The sequence below is a fragment of the Macaca thibetana genome, chromosome 6 (genome assembly GCF_024542745.1).
Source record: "Macaca thibetana thibetana isolate TM-01 chromosome 6, ASM2454274v1, whole genome shotgun sequence".
NCBI classification, from domain to species: domain Eukaryota; kingdom Metazoa; phylum Chordata; class Mammalia; order Primates; family Cercopithecidae; genus Macaca; species Macaca thibetana.
The window spans coordinates 7,943,834-7,962,910 of NC_065583.1; the positions used below are offsets into that span (position 1 = coordinate 7,943,834).

The 19,077-nt window shown below is 47.7% G+C and overlaps 1 long non-coding RNA gene across 1 annotated transcript; it reads left to right on the forward strand.

Annotated features, from left to right (window-relative positions):
- Positions 1 to 1,114: 1,114 nt before the first annotated feature.
- Positions 1,115 to 18,517, forward strand: LOC126956400 (uncharacterized). The gene is made up of 4 exons (XR_007726304.1): positions 1,115 to 1,302; positions 4,372 to 4,428; positions 14,100 to 14,204; positions 16,668 to 18,517. It is a non-coding gene; the product is annotated as an uncharacterized LOC126956400 (long non-coding RNA).
- The last annotated feature ends 560 nt before the right edge of the window (positions 18,518 to 19,077 follow it).

Below are 19,077 nucleotides of genomic sequence, written 5' to 3' on the forward strand. Positions count from 1 at the left end.
TTTCTTTAAAGATCCTGATGACGGACCCAGCTCGGGAGAACCAGCCAGACCTGTGAACAGGTCTGATGGAGGCCCGTCCTGCCTGGAAGACCTGGACACCGGGACAGGTGAGCCTTGTCGGGATTCCACAGCTTTCAGGATCCCAGGTCACAGGTGAAAGAAATAAAAGGTTTGCACGCGTTTGCTTGCTTTTCAGTTCCAGGCCTGCTGGGGAGGGAAGTCCAGGTGTTAAATACCAAGGCTGATTGTAGCCCTGGAGGTGCTGGCACCAGGCACAAAGGTTTTGCGAAGCTGATGACCCATACCCACTGGCCTTAGGAAGGGCAGGAGCAGCTTTAGGACCCTGGCCAGAGCCAGAAGGAAGTGCAGAGACTAAATTGTTTGATTCTGGGGAAGACTAAGGGCCAGAGAGGTTGTGGGCCTCACTTCAGATCTCACTTGGAAATAGCAAAATCAAAAAGCTGATTTCCAGCCGCGCATGGTGGCTCACGCCTGTAATCCCAGCACTTTGGGAGACTGAAGTGGGCAGATCACTGGAGGTGAGGAGTTCAAGACCAGCCTGTCCAGCATGGTGAAACCCCGTCTCTACTAAAAGTATACACACCAAAAAAATTAGCAGTGTGTGGTGGTGTGCACCTGTAATCCCAGCTACTCAGGAGGCTGAGGCAGGAGAATCATTTGAACCCAGAGGCAGAGGTTGCAGCGAGCCAAGATTTTGCCACTGCACTCAGCCTGGGTGACAGAGCTAGACTCAGTCTAAAAAAAAAAAAAAAAAAAAAAAAAAAAAACCCTAACATTCTTGCATCTCCGATTCCCTGTCCAGCACCCTCTGATCAGGGCAAGAGGGGCTCCAGCCCTGGGCCCTGCATTTTGGAAGGTCTTGCTCAGACACTGCCCCTCCCTGCAAGTCAGGAGTCTTGGGGAACAAAGGGCTATGCCCATTAGGAACCCACATGCCTCCCTTCCAGAGGACACGCTGGGTTCCCAGGACCCTAGGGTTCCCTGTCCAAATGCCCATGCCCAGTTCTGAGGCCTCCTGGACCTCTCCCATTTTCCCTAGTGTGGACCACATGGCCAGTGGGTGCTCCAGCCCTGAAGGCTGGTCAAAGGGCAGCTGCTTGGGGGACCTGGTTAGAGCTCGGCCACGTAGGCTGAGTGCCTGGTATCTGTTTTTCTCTCGGTGCAGGAAAACATGGAGAATGGGGAAAGTAGCTGCCGCATGCCAATGTGAAACTCCGAGGAGTCTAGCCATTCTGATCTGGCCTTCTAGGTCAGCAGGAGGCTCTGCCATCACGTGAGGAGGTATGACATACTTTATCTAGCAGTTTGTTAGCTTGCTTTAAAACTTTTAATATTGAGACATTTGGTTTATGACCCTGCCAGGGAGAGCCTGCTGTCTGGAGAGCATGCTGGTCTCCAGCGTGGGGAGAGAGAGCGCCTCCGGGCTTTGCTGAGGAGGGTCTTGGGAATAAAGAGTGAGTGGGCATCTCCTCGCACAGGTGTTTGGTTTGCTAGACCTAGGGTCATTCTCACATCACCTTTTCAGCTGAGGAAACTGAAAGTCCCAAGGTCACACAGCTGGGAATATACGACCAAATGGCCTTCACCTTCCCCTAAATGATAAGTTTCAAATAACAAAAACAGGGGACAAGGAGAGATGATTTTGTCTTTCTTCTGGGGGCACCTTCAGTGCCTGCAGGCTTTCCTACCTGTGCATCTGCCCGGCCACTTTGTCCAGCCAGCCCGGGTGTGCAGGGCTGTGTGGCTTGTGTCTTTCCACCTGGCTGCTGCTACAGTCCAAACCTCCACTGTTGATTTGACTTCCTAGAAACGAGCCTGATTTGGGGGCTCTGGGGGTTTGAATGCAGGAAATATTGGGATGTGGTTTTCCAGAAAGTCACACATCCCTTTAGCTTTCCCAGGAAGTGCCGAGTCCTTGCTAAGACCATTTCCTGTGGAGGGAGACACTTGCTCTCCGTGAGTTTCTGTTTAATTGTTTTTGAGAAAATGATCTGCACCGGAGGGAATGAATCTGGACCAGACCTTGACACTGCCCCCGTTAAAGAACTTGTGAATACTGGTCCCATCTTTCCCTCTAATTTCCCTTCTTCCCATCGCCTCTGCTGGTGCCCTGGGCTCCACTTACAGTCCCCTAAGCAACCACTGCATTTTTGCAAATGCTGCTTCCACCTAGGATGGATGCCTTTTCCCTCCTTTCTTCACTCCACCAGCTTTCTCCTTCAGGTGCCAGCTTAGTCCCTGGCTCCTTGGGTCCCTCCCACTTGTCCCCCGGCTGTACCTTTTATGCCTCCTCTGTACTTCCCAAGCTCCAGAGTGTCCTCCTATAAACAGACTCTGTGTACTGTACTGTGGGCTGATTGCTACTTGTCTGTCTCTTGTCATCGCTGGCAAGCAATGTGGGGTAGGGATTACATTTTATTCACCTCTCTGTTCCAGTGTGCAGCTCAGACATGGAGGGCAGAAGGTGCTCAGGAAAGATCTTCTGCATGCAGGAGCTTCCTCTCTCAAAGGGTATTCTCCAATCATGAGCTTATTTGCTATTTACATGCCCAAGGAGGACTGACCTTAGCAACTATGATGACCTCATTTATCACTGTAAATAAGCACTTGACTAGGGTCTCGGCCGGCACCCCAGGCCCAGCCTCCTGGTCTACTCATTTCTGGGGGTGGGGGCACCTGCCCACGGTCCTGAACTTTCCTCTGCTTGGGTAGGGACAGGGAGCCCCAGCAGCACTTGTTCCAGGATGACCCAGCAAATTGCAAGGTGGCATTTGGCCTTTTTCTCAGCAATTGCCAGACTTTGTCCCAGGGTGAGGAGGAAGCCAATAGAAGAGCTGGGGTGAGGAGATCAAAGACCTTCCCAGAGACTCAGGCAGGGCCCAAACCGAGGGCATTTCCAGGCAGGCACTGGGGCCGGCCCCAGGGACACGCCAACGCAGTGCTGGGGCCAAGGGGAAAGGTTGGTTTCGAAACCACATGTGCGGCAGCCTCACCACTGAGTCATGCTTGTGAGGCCTGCTGGAGACCAAAGACAGGGGCTGCAAGCTCAAAACCACCTGGTTAAAGCTGACTCCATTGATTTCCTGGCCTCCCACTTCCAAACCTTCCTTGAGCGGCTCAACTCCTGAAAGACACACCTGTTTTTCATATTTGCCTGGTATACCCCACGTCTTTGAGTGACAGCACCCCAGAGAGCCCCTTCTCCACTCTCACTCCGTGTAGTTAAGGTGAGGTTGGATTCTCTCCTCCCTGCCCCCCAACCCCCCTGCCCCCAGCACTAAGGACCCAGGCTCAGTCAACCAGAATATCTCTCGTGCCCACCGTGGGCTCTAGGATGGGAGCATGATGGAAGAGTGGCCATTGAGGCTCAGTTCCAAGACTTTTGTAAGAAATGCTGGGGGAAGAGCCCCTCTCTTTTCCCATAGGGATTACTCACTGTGCAAATATGCCAACCTGAGGCAGCTGGAGCCTCCATGTGCACAGTGGAGAATCAGGTCACCCCACAGGAAAGCAGGACCATAACGGGGTACTAGGCAGAGATCCAGCCTCCTGGCCATGCATCTCTGAACTTTTCAGCTGTGTGGACTGATTCTTTTTTGCTTAAGCATGCTTTCGTTTTTATTTCATTTATTTATTTACTTCGAGACAGAGTCTTGCTCTGTTGCCCAGGCTGGAGTGCAGTGGCGTGATCTCAATCTCAGCTCACTGCAACCTCCGCCTCCCCGGTTCAAGAGATTCTTCTGCCTCAGCCTCCTGAGTAGCTGAAACTACAGGCGCGTGCCACCACGCCCAGCTAATTTTTGTATTTTTAGTAGAGATGGGGTTTCACCATATTGGCCAGACTGGTCTCGAACTCCTGACCTTGTGATCCACCCGCCTCAGCCTCCCACAGTGCTGGGATTATAGGTGTGAGCCCCTGCGCCCGGTGAAGCATGCTTTCAAGTGGGGTTTCTGTCAATTGCAAACAGAAGATTTCGGACTAATATTCCCTGGATGATATTTATTCTATCTTCCTCTCCATTCTTACTCTCCGTGCCACAGCTTAAGCCTCCTCATCTACTTCCACATCTCCTACCTTAGATGATTGTAACAGACTACCAACACAGAATTACAACGGAATCCCTGCCATAGATGACTAACTGCTATTTGCATGCATGTTTTATTTGTGACAGTGATCTTACAAATCAATTTTCACGTCTCACTGATGAAGGCACCAAGCGTCAGGAAGACAAGGGACTTGTGTGCAGCCAGTAAGTAGCAGAGCTAAGACTTGAACTCAGATCGTCTGACTCCAAAAGGCATGCTCTTTCTCCACAGCTCACTGTCGTGTCTTGCTTCTTTCGACTCTAGGTACTGCCAACAATAAGGCCCAATCGTGATCCTCCCACAACAAGAGCAGATTGTGAGGTAAGAACACTTTGGTCCCTAGGAAACACAGAGCCATGAGTGTGGCCAGACTCTGTCAAATATCTTAGACTTCACGGACACACTATAAGGGCACAAATTCTAGTTTTGGTTTATCCTTTTCCTCCTGCCCTCATCTGCCCTCCACTCAATTTCCAAGCTCATCTTTAATTTTGTTGCCATGGTCTCATGGGCCAGGCTTGGGTGACATGCCCATCACTGAGCAGTCTCTTAGGTCAGGGGATGCGCTGTCCGATGGGGTTGCCTTAGGTCATATGCCCTGCCTGCATCTCGGTCAGTCCCATTCAAGCCAGATGGATGGAAAGTGGGGAAGATGGTTCCCCAGAGACAAATAAGGTGCTGTTACCAGGAAGCGTGGCCACTCCTTCTCACTCCCTTGCCTAAGACCTCAGCCACCCAAAGCAACAGTCATCTATGTGGTTCTATAGTGTGGCAAGCTCTATGCTGAGCACTGGAAGAACAAAGAGAGACTGGGCACAGACTTCTCCCTGACCAGGTGATGAGGAGCTCACATCTGAGAGTATGTGACCATGGATGAGCCACCAGAATGCCATGGGATCCAGCTACAGCCAAGGAAGCACAGAGCACCGTGGGAGTGATTTGTTGTGCTTGGGGATGGGGAAGGGGACATGGGAGGAGCTGTACTGAGAAGGTAACATGGGTACTTGGCTTCACAGAGTGTGGCAACTTTCATCAGGAAGCGATGGTGGGGGAACAGCATCTCTGGCGGAGGGAAGCAGCAGGTGCAGAGGTGCAGAGGCGTGAGGAATCTGTCACATTCTGGGAAGGGAGTATGGTTGGGCAGCAATGCAAGACAGAGAAAGCAAGGAGGGAAGGAGGGGCCTAGCCTGAGGAATAAAGAATGCTAAGAGTTTGGATACCTTTTTCTGGCCTTTCATCTAAACTTTACTAGCCAGTCCAAGAGAAAGCTGTCACTTCCCCACCCCAAGCTTCCCTCGAAAGAAGAAGGATTAATTCAGCACAAGATAAAGAAATGTCTGGGGACCTGAGTGTGAAAAGGAGAGAAAGAGTCAGCCTGAAACCTGCAACTTGAGCAAGTGAAGGGGGCTGGAGAAGAGGACAGCAGGCCAAGGAAGGGACAAGTCAGTAGCTGAACCCAGTAAAAACTGCCATGTCTAGCCCTGCACTGGGCCGTGGGGCTACGGATACAATAAGACAGGGCTCCTGGCCCTATGGCTCACAGGCTGCCTGGAGAGGTGCACAAGGACCCAGGCAAAGACAAACGAGTGGGCTGAGTTCAGTGGCAGCAGAAGGCCAAGGGGCTTAGGGAGCACCAGGAGCATCTGCTCCAACACAGGGTCTGGGAAAAGCCTTCCTAGAAGACGGGACATTGGAGCTGGACCTTAAAAAATGAATAGGAGTTTGCTACTTAGACACTGAGGAGCTCTTAATCCCTGTATCCCACCTTGTATTGTGACTGGCCACACTGTACTGCCGGCCTACATCTCTCCTTTCTGCTGAGCTCCATCGGGTGTTCACCACAGCGGCTGGTTCATTGAGTTATCTCCCATGCCAAAAATGGCAGCTGACACGTAGAAGATGCTCAATTAATGCATGTGGGAGAACAGCCTGTGCAAAGGCCCAGCAGAGGGTGCAGACATGGAGCTTGGTACAAGGTGGGTGGAGCAGGTAGTGTCCAGGGCAGGAATGATCTTGTTTACCCATCTGAGTAGTTTGGATTTTTATCTTCTGAAAGAAGAGGAAGGTGATCAAATTTGCATTCATTCATTTATTTGACAAATACTTATCAAACACCTGCTATGTGCCAGGCATTGCATCAGGCCCTATGGATAACATGGGTAGAAGACCAACTCCTTCTCCACGTGGAGCCTACATTCTCATGGGAAAATAGAGACCAACTTGTAAGCAATTCAAAAATAATACCTTGTCAGCCAGTGATGAAGTGCTAGGTAGAAAAATAAAGACTGGTAAGAGGCTAAAGTGACGGCGGAAGACAAGGGAGGTTCAGTGGCAGGTGGGGGTGTCTCAGATAGCATTGTCAGCTGCAGGGAGCAGAAAACCTGCTCACAGCCACCCAGCATGTAGCAGGTTATTTATATCTTGCAACAGGAAGCCCAAGAGGTAAGCAGTCCCGGGCTGGCTGGAGACTCCATGGTGATGTCAAGAAACGAGGCTCCTCTTTCCTGGTCCACCTCCTCGGCATTATCTCTGATGCTTTAACTCTTTTGTCTTTGGAATGGACAAATGATAATTATACATATTCATGGGCTACATAGTGATGTTTTGATACATATAATATATAGTGAGCAGATCAGGGTAATTAGCATATCCATCATCTCAAACCTTTATCATGTCTTTGTGTTGGGAACATTCAATATCCTCCATCTAACTATTTGAAACTATGTACTATATTATGTACTAGCTATAGTCATCCTGCAATGCTAGGGAACACTAGAACTTCTTCATCCTATCTAGCCATCTAGTAATTTTGTATCCTTTAACAAATCTCTTTCTATCCTGTCCTTCTCCCTATTTTTTAAGGAAGAGAATGAATCCATGCATGTTGTATTTATTTAAAAGTACATAACTGAAAACACTGAAGTTGATATCTTGCTGACATATGAATTTCTCCATCCAGGAATATTCAGGAAAGCCCGATGCTCACAAAAACAACCAGCATGAGCTTTCTGGTGTGAAAAATAGGGGAAAGGGGCCAAAGCCACATCTGGGTGGGCGTGATGTGTGATTGGATGGCACCCGATAGGCATATGTGTGTGCGTGTTTGTCTGTGTGTGTGTGCACGCATGCATGCAAGGTGACTGATGCCTATACTACACTAACTCAGTGGAAGCGAGCACTCAAAGCCAGAAATGTCCATGAGAATATAGCTCCCATCTCTACCCATCTCCCACAGAGAAACTTGGAAACATTTTAGGAAGAGCATCCGGCTTCCTAAATCTCATAGAATGGGAGCCGTGGGACAAGTCAACAGCTGCCAAGACATGGTTCTCGAAAGGATTATCTGGGACAGTGGGGAAGATGGATTTGGGAAGCAAAGTCTATAGGCAGGGACATAAAACAGTCCTGGGAGAGATGGGGAAGCCTGGAGTAGGGCAGGGGATGGGGATGAAGAAGAGGAGGCAGCTTTGAGAACGATGCGGGGAGAATGCTGGAACAGTGACCGCTGAACAAACATAGAAGTGAAGGAGGGCCACGGGGGTGATGGGACCCAAATGCAGCAGCAAGAATTGGCAAGCTGCTTCCAGTCAGCGATAATGTCAGGCTCCCCATCAGAGAGTGGCTTCTAAGAGGCAAGCCCCAAGAGCTCTCCGAGGGGTCCCTGCAGGGGCCTGCACTTCTTTTGTTGGTGACACCAGCCAATGATGGAATCCAAAGACTCGGTACTGGGCACTCGTTACTGCCTTGGGAGCTAATGGCACATTTGTTAAAAAATGAAAACACACAGCAGCAGCTCTTTGGGGAGTTTGGAGAAAGGCATACCGAAGCAACCTAGGTCACTGGACACTTGAGTGACCGGGTCGCTGGTTAGTGGAGACCCCGTTAGGAAGTGGTGTAAATCGCTCTAAAAACTTAGGGCTCTGACTCTACCTTAGCAAGAAAGGGAGGTGGATTAGCTCCAGAAAGGTTTCTTTCCCATGCCTCTCTCTTTCTTTCTTTCTTTCTTTCTTTCTTTCTTTCTTTCTTTCTTTCTTTCTTTCTTTCTTTCTTTCTTTCTTTCTTTCTTTCTTTCTTCCTTCCTTCCTTCCTTCCTTCCTTCCTTTCTCTCTTTCTTTTTCTTTCTTTCTTTCTTTCTCTCTCTCTCTTTCTTTCCCTTCCTTTCCTCCTTCCTTTCTCTCTCTCTCTTTCTTTTTTTCCTCCCTCTCTCCCTCCCCTCTCCTCCCCTCCCCTGTCCTCCACTCCCCTCCCCTCCACTCCCCTCTCCTACACTCCCCTCTCCTCCCCTCCCCTCCTATTTCTTTCTTTCTTTTTCTTTGTCTCTTTCCTTCTTTCTTTCTTTCTTTTCCTTCCTTCCCTCCCTCCCTCCTTCCTTCTTTCTTTCTTTCCTTCTTTTCTTTCCTTCTTTCTTTCTTTTCCTCCCTTCTTTCCTTCCTTTCTTTCTCTCTCTCTCTCTTTCTTTCCTCCCTCCCTCCCTCCCTCCCTCCCTTCCCTCCCTTCCCTTCCCTACCCTTCTCCTTCCTTCCTTCCTTCCTTCCTTCCTTCCTTCCTTCCTTCCTTCCTTCCTTCCTTCCTTCCTTCCTTCCTTCTCTCTCTTTCTTTTTTTAGACAATGTCTTGCTCTGTCATCCAGGCTGAAGTGCAGTGGCATGAACATGGCTAACTGCAGCCTTGACATCCTGGGCTCAAGAGATCCTCCAGCTCCAGCCTCCTGTGTAACCAGAACCATAGACATGCGCCACTACACCCGGCTAATTTTTTTATTTTTTTGCAGCGACAGAGTCTTGCTTTGCTGCCCAGGCTGGTCTTGAACTCCTTGGCTCAAACGATACTCCCGCCTCAACCTCTCAGATTGCTGAGATTACAGGCATGAACCTCTGTGCCTCACTGCATTTATTTTTCTTTAATGTAGCTAGTTAAACTGGTTTCAGTTGATCAAATATCCACCCTTCCTGGGCCAGGCACTGTTCTCAGTCCTGGGGAACAAAACAGGCAAAAATCTTTCCTCTCACAGAATTTAGATTTCAAGTAGGAGGAGACACCCCAAATCAAAAATAAACACTGTAGTCTATTTATAGTATGCTGGTTCCTTTTGTTTTTCTATGTTAAGCAGGGCTGTTAGAACATATTAGAGCTAAATGTTGTGCACATACATTCTTTATTACATAATAAAGGATGTAATAAATAAGAATTTACACTTATAAATTATTCTACTTGTTTCTTCTTTAACCACAAAATCAAAAGGAGATTTGGCCTATGACACATGCCAGTTAATCAGTAATAGGCAACGTTTTGGGTGTCTGTTGCTTCTATATTTTTAATTCAAGCATTTGAGAGAATTCAAGATGAAAGCATTGAGGGCTCAGAAGTGAAATGTCCGAAGATCAGTCCATTGGCAAACAAGACCCAGGGATCTCAATTCATAGACTCAGGTGGTACACATCCTCCACCACCTGCCTGAAACTGTCTGTTCTATGCTCCAGACAAAGCTGGTTGCTGTGGGTGCACACGCATACGTCTCATGGAAAAGTTATCATGAAGTGCACAGCTCTCCGTAGGTGACAAAGCATTTGTGCCTCTGTTATCTCAGGCCACACTCCACATAAGGTTGCCAGATTTAACAAATACAATCATGAGACACACAGTTAAATGTGAGCAGTATTTGAGACATGCTTGTACTGAAAAAAATCATCATTTATCTGACATTCAAATGTAACTGGACTTTCTGTGTTTTGTCTGGCAACCCTAATTCTACAACTCTCAGAAGTAGACAATATTAGCGTCCCCAATTGATCACTGAGGCTGAGAAAGTAAATTGCCTAAAGTCAATAATGGATCAAAGGGTGAAAGAACCGGGCCTTCACCCTTTCACTGGTTGCTGGGAGAATGATCACTCCCGGATCTCATCTTCAGGCATCAGATGCGCTGGGGCCAACTGTGGGGATCTCAGGGCAAGGAGGGAGGGGGACTTTTTCAGGGAGGGCAGCCATGGAGGGACCGGCCACCATGAGTTGTGGACCACAAAGTCTTCATAACAGAGGGCAGGGACGGGGAGACGTCGACGCTTTGTTGCAACTTAGTTTTGGTTTGCTTACTGTACCAGGGCCTGGGCACTCCAGCCAACAAGGCTGGAAATGCAGGAAGCCATCTGGAGCCATGTGCTGAGTCACAGGGCCCAGAGAAAAACAAGAACATCATGACGCCAGAGCAGGGGTGGGGAGAAATCTCCCTCGAGATCTCCGTGGGCACCGGAAATAGAAACTGCTCCCTTTGAAGCATCTATTAGAAGATCCAAGTCTCTAACAGATCACCATGAGATTTCAGTTCAGCTCCTATTAAGCACTAACTGAACCCATGTGAGAATGTCAGGGAATCAGGTGGTGAAGGGGCAACCGTTTTAATTTAATTTTATTTATTTGAACAGAGTAAACCTCTGTTCAATCCTGACTCATCTTCTTTCTTCTCTTACTACCCATTTGCCCTTGAGCAGTTCACTTAAACTTCCTGACCCCGTTTCCTCTTCAGTAATAATAATTCTTGTCTCATTGAGATAGTGTGAGGGCTTAAAGGGAATTACATTTTTCCAAAGCATCTTGCACAGATCTGGCACCGTCAGTGGTAGGTCTTCTTAGCATAGGGATATAAAAAGATCTTTCTGTGAGGTTGGTGTGGGGATTAAATTGGATGACATATCTTTACTTTCAAGCAAGCTCTGGACTGAGCTCTTAGTAAGGTTTCAGCTAAGGAGAGAGATTTCTTTCTTCTTCTCTAGATACTGGGGTAACTGGTTCTGGTCCCCCAGGGTTCTAGTTAGTATAACTAAATACATACACGCACAATGAGTGTTTACACAACATCCGCTCATTCCATTCCGCAAATATTTCTTTTAGCATTGTACACATTACTGGCTCAGTCTCTGTAGAGGTCTAGAAAAACAAAATTAGGACGAATATCTCCATTTTGTTGCTTTCTTTTAAAGATGGAGTTTCGCTCTGTCGCCCAGGCTGGAGTGCAGTGGCACCATCTCGGCTCACTGCAACCTCTGCCTCTCGGGTTCAAGCAATTCTCCTGCCTCAGCCTCCCAAATAGCTGGGACCACAGAGGCACACCACCATGCATGGCTAATTTTTTTGTATTTTAGTAGAGACGAGATTTCACCGTGTTGCCAAAGCTAATCTCGAACTCCTGAGCTTAGGCAATCCGCCCGCCTCAGCCTCCCAAAGTGCTGGGATTGCAGGCGTGAGCCACCGCGCCCGGCATGCTGCTGATTTTTTAATAATCGTTCTGTGGGAGGCCCTATGCTAAGTACTTTGCATGCATTGAATGCTTGGAGTAATCTTTTCAAATTCGTGCTATAGTAACCCCCATTTTATAGATGGAGAAACTGAGGCTCAGAAGCTTTGACTGTGCTGCCCAAATGCACAGAGCCAGTGGGTGGCAGAGTCGAGACTCAATCCCAGCCCTGATTCTCTCAAAGGTTCTGACAGTCACACTATGCGTGAGCTCCCAGAGAGAGAAAAACACTCAGTTGAAAATTTAGAGTTACGCACGCACGAAGGTATATAAACAGCACAAAGTGGTGAGACGGTCAAATGCTGATGGAGAGGCTGGTAATAATAGTTATGGGCAGTTCTGGGCTGGGAGAGGATCCCTGAGACCTGTACCATGAAAAGGGGCTTTCTAGAAGGTGAAAATGAAGTTGGGGAGGAAAGCTAGACCTTGAAAAATGATGTGGAGCAGGTCACAAAGCAAAGGCACGTAGAGCAGAGGCCCATCTGGCTTGGCCAAATATGGGCCGAGCTCAGTGGAGGTCAGGTGACCAAGGCAAGGTGTGCTTTGGAGAGCAAAAGGAGGAGGGTTGAGCTGGCACAGTCTGGCTGGCTGGTGTTAGCTTCTAGAATGATAAGCTCCTCAGCCTGGCCAGAGTGACTTCTAGCTTCGGAACATCACTGCTTAGGGGATTCCTGTGTATCACACATTGGGCCTCAGCAGCAGAGCTGAGAGTTTTTCCTGTTATTGGAAAGGGAGGAAGTTTCTGCAGAGTAAGTGGGCATGGTCTGTCTTGCCGGAGAGCCTCAACCTTTACTCTCCCGGGTAAGAGGAGAATGATATTTCCATGGTCTTCAGAGCATTCCACTAAGAAGCCCACAAGCTAAGGGTCATTACAGCAAACTCAGAAATGATACAACCTTTCTGCAGACCATGGTAATATATATAAAGAGGATTAAAACGATGTGACCCTTTGATCCCACAATTTTACTGCTAGGAATTAATCCGAGGGAAATGGTCATGGGACATCTCTCATGAGAGATGAGACAATGTGTGTATGGACAGAGATGGTCACTGTAGAATGTAATATTAACTTACAAACCCAAGAATCAGAAATGTCCCACCTAGTCAGTAATGGGGGCTTAGTTAAAAAAATTACGATCCACGCCGGCATGGTGGCTCATGGCTGTAATCCCAGCACTTTCAGAGGCTGCGGGGGGGCAGATCACCTGAGGTCAGGAGTTCGAGACCAGTCTGGCCAACATGGTGAAACCCCATCTCTACTAAAAATACAAAAATTAGCCTGTGTGTGCCTGTAATCCCAGCGACTCGGGAGGCTGAGGCACAAGAATCCCTTGAACCTGGGAGGTGGAGGTTGCAGCAAGCAGAGATCACACTGCTGCACTCCAGCCTGGGTGACAGAGTGAGAGTCAGCCTCAAAAAAATAGAAAAAAAAACAAATTTTGATCCACCCATACAAGGGAATGCTACACTTGCATTCAAAGTCAAGGTGGTCACATCATAGTAAGGGAAAAATCAGTTATATAAACATTAAATATAGTATGATCCCAGCTCACAAGTATATTAATCCAATTCATTCACTTATTAACTATGTAATGAAGATGTTCTATAAGCTAAGCACCATTCTGGGTAATGGGGATATGAAGAGGAACAAGTTCAGGGTGGGAAGTTGTCTGGAGGAAGACAGGCAATAAACATACAGACTTAAGAACACACAAGATAATTTCTGAGCATTGCACACAATGCCATGAAGAAAGGCATGTAAGATGGACTAGTTTAGTGTGCATGAAGATGGACGGACTATCCAAGGAGGTGACATTTCGGCCATGACTTGCACACTGAAAAAAAAAAAAATCCAGTCATGATTTCCAGAGTCATGAAATCCAAAGCATTTCAGGCAAAGAGGCAAAGGCCTAGAGGGGCAAAGCCATTGGTGTATTAGGAGGAGAAAACGAAAGAGAAATAATGTGTGAGTACAGAGAAAAGAGGTAGGAGAGGCAAGCAGGGCCAAATGACACAGAGACTGAAAGTCAAGGTGAAGTGTTGATAAGGAGTTTGGATTTCCTTCCAAGTGCTGTGGAAAGCTACTGGATTGTAAGTAGGCAATCATTATACAGCTGACCCTCAAACAACACAGCTTTGAACTGTACAGGTCCACTTATAAGTGACTTTTCTTCCACCTCTGCCACCCCTGAGAGAGCAGGACCAACCCCTCCTTTTCTTCCTCCTCAGCCTACTCAAGATGATGATGACAAGGGTGAAGACCTTTATGATGAGCCACTTCTGTGTAATGAACATAAATATACTCTCTCTTCCTTATGATTTTCTCAATAACATTTTCTTTTCTCTAGCTTCCTTTATTGTAAGAATACCATATACAATACATATAACATACAAAATATGTTAATTGACTGTTTATGTTCTCAGTAAGGCTTGCAGTCAACAGTAGGCTACTTGTAATTAAGTTTTTGGGGAGTCAAAAGTTGTATGCAGATTTTCAGCTGTGAGGGGGGTCAACACGCCAACTGCCATATCGTTCAGGGGTCAACTGCCTTTAACTTTATGTATCCAGAAGGAAATACACCAACAGGTTACTAGAGATTGTTAACAAGTAGCGGGGCAATAAACCATGTTTAGAAATCTGTGTGCTATTCTGTAACTCTTGAACTTTTGTAATTGGAAACAAACAGTAATTTCTATTTTTAGAGGACTCATCAGAGAGCAACACGGACAGATGACGACCATCACCTGGAGCTCCAGTTTGAAGAGGCTTTTCCCTGCGCAATCTCCTTTGATTTTCACAATAACCCTGTGAGTGAAGCCAGACCACTGTAATTAAGACCTCCATTTTGGAGGTGAGGAAATCGAGGCTGGGAGCTGCAAAGAGGCTGAGGCAGGAAATGACAAAACTGGGACAGGAATCAAGGTTCCACAGCACTGGTCCAAGCTTCCTGATTTTGTGGCCCAGCCAGGCTGATGGCTGAGTCTGCATCAGATTCACCCAGAGACCCCAGGGTCCCTAACAAGAAGTCTACGGGGTTACTCTCCTGCTTGGGGGAAGGCAGGGATGAACCTAGAGCCCCCAGCTGCAGATGACTGGAACAAAAAGAAGGGTCTTTCCCACATAGTAGATGCTCGACAAACATTTGTTGAATTAATTCAATAGCTTGCTTTCGGGGGAAATGCTACCTTTGGAAGGATGGTTTTGCTAACTTTACAATTTAGTAGCTGTGCATCCTCCTCTGTCAGTCCCCTCCACAAAGTTGGAGTGTAGGCTCTGGGGCCAGAATGTCTGGGTTTGAATCTGCCTCGACCACTAGCTGTGACCTACCCTTTCCACCTCAGTTTTCTGATCGGTAAAGTGGGAGTAATCATGATGGCCTCCTCGGGTTGCCGTTTGGACTAAATGAATGAATGAGCACTTTGAAGAGGTGTTGGCATATACCGTGTGCTCCATAAGCATCAGAGGCTACTAGCATTAGCACGATAGGGCTGTTGAAAGGGTGAGGTGAGGTTTTTGGCAGCACAGGCAGAGCTGAGCGGGGTCTCGATAGGTGGTGGCTGCTGCGGCTGCCCTTCTGCGCCCATGACTCCCCTTGCCGGTGCCTCAGTGGTTATTCAGAGGAAACATACAGAAATGCACTGCACATCATTTTTTAGAGAAGGGACACCCCTGTTCACCAGCGGGGTCCTTTGCCAAGTCAAATCATAGATCTGCGCTCTCTCATCTCAGGAGGTTTCTGTCTGTTCAAGGTCACGTGAAGAATTTCCTGGCACTTTCCAGCGTCTCTGACTCTAATTCATTTAAAGAGCCACCTTTTAAATTTCAGGCTTGACATTTGCTTAATAACATGTGCGGAGCCTGCTCTGGTGAGTGGCCCCAGGGTCACCACCCCATCCTTCTGTCCTCCACTCCTGTTTTCAAACTTCAACGGTTTAAGGTCCACTGATAATTTTGCTATTGCTATACCATGTGGTCTAGTCTCTCCCTCATTATTTCTCCTTAACTTGTCTCCCATTTAAAACTTAAAATACATTTCTTCAAAAGGAAAACTTACTACCATAGATGGAAAGCCAATCCCACCTGCTACAAATAGAAGCTATCCATAAAAAGATAGACCAAGAAAATAAAACGATATTATGAAATTCTAGAATATTTCATTCTAGAGGAATAGGGTTGCCTGTGGAAGACTCTGGGCTTGAGGCCTGTTTGATTCCCATTTGAAAGGGAGATTTGGAGAGGTGTTAAAGTTTGAGGGAGGTGTTAAAGACCTATTAGTACCAAAGTGAGATTTTCTTCTTGGTGTAATGAGAAGGATTGAAAGAGAATTTTCACAGGAGAAAAACTCTCTTACCACACGGTGAAATCTATTTGTTTCCCTGTCTTTTCACTTTCTCCTACTCCCCAGGGGCAAGGGGCTCCCTATTACATGATTCAGTTCTTTATTGAGAAGAGTTAAAGAAAGAGCAGTCCAGCCCCCGCTTCTTGCTTATTATATCATGCAAATAAGATTCTTTCCCTGCTTCGCAACGAGGGAGCTGAATTAGAGAGATGTTCTTCTCGGAGGATCTCCAGGCCCTGAAAGTCTGTGAGGCCCCATCCAAAAGTTCGTTTGGCTGCTGTCTTGGTCCATCCAGGCTGCCATAACATAGCACCATAGACTGGGTGGCTTGTAAACTACAGAAATGTATTCCTCGCGGTTTTGGAAGCTGGAAGTTGAAGATCAGGCACTGGTAGTTCGGAATCTGACGAGGGCCCACTTTCTGGTTCACAGACAGCTCCTTCTTGCTGTGCCCTCACATGGCAGAAGAGGCCAGGCCGCTCTCTGGGGTCTCTTTCTAAGGGCACTAACCTCATCAACGGGGCTCCACCCTCATGACCTAATCCCCTCCCAAAGGCCTCCCTACTAATACCATCGCCTGGGGGTTAGCTAAGACTGGGTTAGGGGCAGGCAGACAAAAACGCTGTCTATAGCAGCTGCACATACACATGTTCTCACCTGCTGAGCAACAGAGTTGAAACCTATCAAGGGGATGGCCCCGTTGCATGGGTTGTGTAGCTAAATCTTCCTAAGGAGTAAAGATGTAGGATCCATCACATACCCACAAATAAATTCACGTTTCCTGGGGGTGGATTTTCTGCTTGTTGAACTAGCAGATGGCTGTGCTTGAGATGAAAAAGGAAGTTGCTAAACCCTTCTCTCTGCCCAGTGCAGAATTTGGAAAGAAACAACCAAATAACTTGCTAACTTCAGGTTCTGTCCTCTGTTTCAGTAGCCCCGCGGATTCCTCCTGCAGTGGTTTCCTTATCAGAGTCTCTGGGAGGAGCTGCCAATGCATCATTCCTAAATTATTCTGTTTTCGCATCTCCTCCCTTCTCCAAAGTCAGAGGGGACCTGCCTCACCTGGGTGCTGCACGCAGATTTCTTAGCCTGATGCTCAAGACCCCATGCAACACAATTTCAACCTACAATCCTATGGCAGTGCTGGCTGCTGGGATTTCCTTCCTTGAGTCCTCTGCTTCTGACAAGCTGGTTACCTGGCACACAGCAGGCATGAAGAAACGTTTTTGCATGAAAGAATACGCCTTCTGTTGTGCTGCAGTTTGCCTCCGTTCATCTCAACATATATTCCTTGAGTGACTGGGACAACTGGTGCTTGAAGGCTTCCCGTATGCCAGACACTGGTAGGGAACAGACACTGTTCCAGTTTGCCCTGGACTTTCCTGATTTTAGCCCTGGAAGTCATGTCTCAGGAATCCCCCACCCCACCCCAGGCAAATTGGGACAGTTGGCCATCCTAATAAATGGGGCTCCATGCATTCTATTTTCCTGGGACTTCCAACATAGTGAGAGTAGATGACATTAAACAAATTACCCCACAAAGAAATGCATAATTACAAACCATGGCAGGTGCAAAGGAGAAGTCAACCCTGAGCTGGGCACTGTGGAAATGAAGAGAAAAAGACACAGTCAGGCCTTGGTGAAGCACCCTGCTTGTAACTAGGAGAGAGGGGGACACACAGCTTATTTATTGTGAAGTGATGAGCACAGTGAATTAGAAACCTCCACTCTCTTGTCCCTGTTCACATTATGCTGTTTCTATTTTAACTGGGGTTTCAAACATTAGAAACCCACTCTGGTGAATTAAATAGAGGGGTATTGAAAAGGATTTGGAAGGAAAAGCTGAAAAAATAGGCCTAGGAAGAGAGAGAAACAATTGCATCCTAGGGAGTTGAGATAGTCAAAAAATAATGCCAGAACAAAAGAACATGCTTTGTTCCACTTCCATTAGAAAAATTGACTCTAGCCATTCAATGCCCTCGGGTTTCTCTGGCCAATATCCTGATTCCAGGAAGAAAGTATATGACAGCCAAGCTTGGGTCTCATGCCAGCCCCTTGGCCAGTCTAACGGAGCACCATGATTAGAAATTCCACCAAAACCGTGCGCAGCTGGGCATGGGGACGCGCAGTTGCTATGGGTAATGGAGGGGCAGGTGCTGGGAAGGTGACGGCCACAGCTGCCTGCTCTCTCCTCTTCAAAAAGGGGCCCAGACATTGCCTTCTCCAGGGTCTCTTACACCGTGGTCACTGCCCTTGGAGTGCTTCTCTGCTTGCTTTTAGTCCAGAATATTCTGTTACCATGGATAGCACGAGGCTGACAGCTGTTTTGTCTTACCCAGCCACCCTGACTATTATCACCTTGGAGCATGTGCTGAGTCCTCGGGCACAGCTAGTACAATGCCTGGCACAGCCAAGAGACTCCATGAATTTTGCTGAGCACTTTCTGGAGAGTTTTACAGAGCACGTGGCCATGATGATCCTGCCATCCTTCCCTGGCCCATTGCCCTCCAGCCAAACCGACCTTCTTCCTGGATCTCAAACACTTTGAGCAACTTTGCAGCCCGCCTGGCTATTCCTTCATCCCATGTTGCTGCTTTGCCGGTCTTGTGACTCTGGGGTTCTCAAGTGGGGGTGGTTTTGCCCTCCAGGGGAACACTTGGCAATGTCTGGGGACATTTTTTGGTTATCACCCTGGAAAATGGGACGCTACTGGCATCTCGTGGGTAAAGGCCAGGGATGCTGCTAAACATCCTATAATGCACAGGACAATCCCCCAACAAAGAGTTATGGGATCCACAGCATCCACAGTGCCAAGGTCGGGAAAGCCTGCAGTAAGGCGCAATCCCCTCAGCCCAGAGACCCTCCCGTTCAGGAAGGCTTCCCTGAGCATCACCCGTTTCTTTCTCTCATGCCCCCCACTGTATTTCCTTTGTGACACCTTGTCACAGCCTAAAATGATCCTGCCTGCTTGTTCAGTTGCTGGCTTGGTGCCTGTCTTGTGGACTAGATCGGTCTGATGAGAGCGACCCCCATGGGCCTTGCTCGTGGGGAACTCCCCCGCATGGAGAGTAGCACACGGCATACAGCAGGCTGCTCAGTAAAAATGTGTTGCAAGAATGTTGAATAAAGAAATATGACCTCAAGTTTTCTTTTACTTTACTTTTTTATTTTTTGAGACAGGGTCTCACCATCAACCAGGCTGGAATACAGCGGTGCAATCATAGCTCACTTCCACCTCAACCTCCTGGGCTCAAGCGATTTTCCTGTCTCAGCCTCCTGAGTAGTTGGGACTACAGGTGTACACTACCATGCCTGGCTAATTTAAAAAAAAATTATTTGTA